A 4,353-nucleotide genomic window follows, 5' to 3' on the forward strand; every position below is an offset into this window, starting at 1 on the left:
GCATAGAATGTAAGAAAATGAACATGAAAAGCATAGAAAGTAAGAAAATGAACATGAAAAGCATAGAATGTAAGAAAACAAACATGAAAAGCATAGAAAAGAAAACAAATATGAAAAGCATAGAATGTAAGAAAACAAGCATGAAAAGCATAGAATGTAAGAAGATGAACATGAAAAGCATAGAATGTAAGAAAATGAAATTGTGACTTGTTTTATATCATAACATTTTCAACTGCAAATATCATATCAACTGAGGTCAATATGTCTTTAGTCTGTTACTGATTTTTCATTGTTCCCCTGTTAATAACCATGTCCAATCAATGTTAATTATTGTTTCATGATCATTTGTATGTGTTCATGTTCATTTGATCATATTCTCAATATTATATTATTGTTCTTTACCTTGTATGTTATTATATCATTTGATGGCCATATTTATTTCATGTTACATTTCATTTTATAGTTTAAGTTTTTTCCGAGTCCTATTTCATTTCATGTTTCATATTTCATGTTAGATTTCCTGTTATATTTCTTCATATATTATTCTTTATGGCCATGCTCTTTCATTATTTTTATTTCATATTTCATATTTCACATATATTTCATTTTATATTTCCTGTTATATTTCTTTATGTTATTATTCTTTATGGCCATGCTTTTTCATTATTCAATTTCATTTCACCCAATCATATCATCATATATATTGTCATGACATATAAATTAAGCATCAATAAGGAAAAAGTAAATGCAAGTCAGTATTTCAACATATTTATTACAAAAAGAAACATTATGAATGATATAAAATGTACAAAATCATTTAATATTAAGAAAATAAGTACAAAATCATTTAATATTAAGAAAATAAGTACAAAATCATTTAATATTAAGAAAATAAAAGTTTATTTATGTATACATTGTTGACTCTATCACTCCACTTTGTCGGGGTCATCGTCCTCCTTTTCGCCTGGGGAGATGGTCAAGTCGTAGGTAGGGGGGTCCCCTGCGGCAGTAGGTTTGGGGGTCGCAAGACTGGCGCCAGGGGTAGGGGGCCGCAAGTCTGCCAAGAGACTGTTGACTAGAGGCGACAGCGAAGAAGCTGAAGGTCTTGGGGAGAAGTTCAGTGGTGTCAACCGTCCACTGGGGAAGAATGAAGGTGTCGATACCCATGTCGCCTGTCGAGTAGACCTACTGATGAGAGAACTGCTGCTGCTGAGGCTGCTGTTGAGGGAGGGGATCATATTGGAAGAACACAGGTTGGGGTTGAGATGTGAACCACTGGTGTGATGATCCTCGAATCAGTTGCAGTGCAGAAGCTGTGGAATTTCCGGGTTTCGTCTGCGTTCCTTTCTCAACTCGTGTGGGCATCCAGTGGGAACAACCCCCACAAGCCTCTTTCATCGTGGCATCCTCTTCTTCAGGTCCTTCCAAACTGTGGCAAAGCCTGGTAACTTGCTCGAAGAAATGCTTTTGGTATCGCCAAGGCACGTACTCCAACCATTGGGTCAAGTACTGGACAAATACGGTGATGTCACGATGGGTATTGTCCTGTGCTTGTGGCATCAGTGTGTTGAGGCTGGTCATAGTTTGGGTCAGTTGACTCTGCAGTCCTTCAGTCGACTCAACTGTGTCGGCGAATAGCCGTCGCTCCTCTGTCGAGTTGGTCGATCTTTTCTGCTTCAGCCGCCTCCTCTGCTGGATCGAAGCTGCTGACAGGCCTGAAATGTCAGCACTGGAGGAATCCTCTGCGTCGGTTCTGTGAGACGATACAGGTGAGAAGCGATCGCTCGCTATTGTGGGTTCATGGGCGATGTGACCTCCTAGGAATGCCCACGTAGTCATCACATCCTCCTCCCGTGCTGTCCTGTGCCGTGCAGCCGAACCACTTTTGTGCTCCCTCCTCTCGATCTTCCCGAAGTCGGTATGGTGAGCCTTGAAGTACTTCCTAACTTGCTGGAAGGTGCAATCGGTGAAGTTCACTGCCAGTTCACACCAGAGTTCCTCCTTCCTCCTCGGATTGGACCATTGCCTGTCCTGCTTGTCATACAAGGTAGGGTGTGACTTGATGAAATCGACGATGATCTCCTTGTCATCTGGCGTGAACGGGTAGTCTTATATGTCCTTCTTGCTGGGGTGGTATCGTTTCTACGGCTGCACTACAATACCACTCGGGCCTGCAGTGTCCTGGGTTTCCACAAGTGAGGATAGGATCGGATCTACGGGCAGCTCTTCATCATGGTCTTCAGACGTCTCCTCTGGTTGTGCAGGCTGGATGTCCTGGGTGTCCTGGGTGTCCTGGGTGACCTGGGACTGCTGGGTAGGCCTGGGGGTGGTCTTGCGAAGAGGCATCTTCGTGTCATGTGGCTCGAGAGTGGCTGGGTATCCGTGTTGACAGGCTGTCAGAGCGCAAATGATGCCCCGTGTTCTCTCTGGCCCCTGTTACGAACCATGACAGGTCTGCTCCAAGTTCGATATGAAAATAAACAAAAAGAATTCAACACCAACAGTTGAAACTGGGGATACGAATATGAAAGAAACACTAACAGAGCAAAGGTTTATTTACAAGCTTACCAACAAAGATAAATGCAGAATGGTGTCTCCTATTTACATAACAAAGTAAAATCTTACACTGCATGAACTGGGGGAACAGTGGGGTAATGTTAATACTTGCTGCCAAGTTTTGCGCTGTCGGAGATCTATGCTCAAAGCGGTGGCTTCACAAAAGGAGAACTGTAGTTGTAGACGTCTTCTTGACTCCGTATTGCAGAAAATAATGTCTATTCTTGATACTTGAAGGGCAGAAACTCCTCGAAACCTCTTGTAGAAAGTTTCTTCACTCAAGGCTTGCGCAACATCGAAAATACCTCGGTCGTTCTCCCTGACTGGACAACTTGATCAGATTTTGATCAAACTCTCGAGCACCTTTTCCTCTCTGATCCTTCGTCTGTTCCTTCTTCTCTTATCTCTCTCTGTTGATCTCTCACGGATGGTCTATGCTCTGATCTCTCTACTGGTCTCTCACTGATGATCTGATCACTCCTACTTCATCAGTCGTATTTATACGGCAACCTGGGGGCCGGGCTACCAGCGAGCGTCACAGGCTCCCGAGATTACCGGAACTTCTTAGAAGAATCTAGACAAAGTATTGCATCAGAAATTGCAGCGTTTCTCACGACACTTCGGCGCCTGTTGCGTTCCCCAACACACCTGACGATTCTAGAATAATCATGAGAACAGGCACCTCCAATACATGCACGAATGCCTCCGTGCTGCAGAACTTCTCGAAGATGCGTTTTCCTTTCCTTTAACTCGTAATTCTTTGCTATGAAGCGCTTACCATGACACATCCCCCCCAAAAAGAGAAAAAATTAAATCAACTTATTTTATTTTTTTCTAAAGAGAAACAAGAATTAAACAGCAGGGGAACAATTCTGCATAAAGCTTCAACACTTCATTCACTCAACCACTCGTGCCAAAACAGAAAACGGTTATCAGGCTTCTCATTCTGAAAACTCTAGAGAGGCTATCAGCTAATACATTATCCTTTCCTCATACTTTTTCCGTTTTCTGAACTCTGATTAAAACTTTGAAATGCTAAAACACCTCTTGTATTTTCTCAAAACTAATTTCTCTCAGTAACACTGTCACATCAAACACTGGCGGTCACCATGGTACGGGGCGTTCTTTATAATTCTGAAGCAAATTTACATTCATTGACTTTGCTCTACTCTTACCCATATTAATTCTATAATGTATATTTCCCCTCTCCTCTAACACTGAAAAAGGACCTTCGAACTTATAAGGTAAAGCGGAACATTCCTTCTGGACTAGTACTAAAACTTTATCTTTTACACACAAACTTCTCTTTTTTGCTCTAAGATCAAGTTTCCCTTTAGTTTCCCCTTGACTTCCACTCGCGCTTCCGTTCTCCTTCGCTAGTTGCCAAACATCTCTTAAATTGTTTTTATAATACTCTAGATTAGTTGTGCAATCTTCTCTACCCTTATTTACAGACAAAGGTCCGACCATATTGATACCTACATTCTCAAATGGTTCGCTTACCGAAGGAATATTACACAACGGAGTTCTGGGAATTACTTGATTCGGTTTCCCGGCAATTTGGCATTCATGACAGCTTAAAACATACCTCTTTACGTCACTTTTCATTTTAGGCCAAAAGTACGCCCTACTAATACACCTGAAAGTTTTATTTACTCCTAAATGTCCTTGCTCATCATGTGCTAAATTCAAAACTAATTCACAAAGCTTCCTAGGAACCAATAATTGTTGGGTGATTTCCCTTCTACTACCTGACTTAGGACGAACATAACGACACAAAACTTCATCCTTTAAACA

At 41.6% G+C, this 4,353-nt stretch overlaps 1 pseudogene; it reads right to left on the reverse strand.

Annotated features, from left to right (window-relative positions):
* Nucleotides 1–944: 944 nt before the first annotated feature.
* Nucleotides 945–2,346, reverse strand: LOC135215949 (uncharacterized; annotated as a pseudogene).
* Between the last annotated feature and the right edge of the window lie 2,007 nt (nt 2,347–4,353).

The sequence above is a fragment of the Macrobrachium nipponense genome, chromosome 5 (assembly GCF_015104395.2).
Source record: "Macrobrachium nipponense isolate FS-2020 chromosome 5, ASM1510439v2, whole genome shotgun sequence".
NCBI lineage: Eukaryota > Metazoa > Arthropoda > Malacostraca > Decapoda > Palaemonidae > Macrobrachium > Macrobrachium nipponense.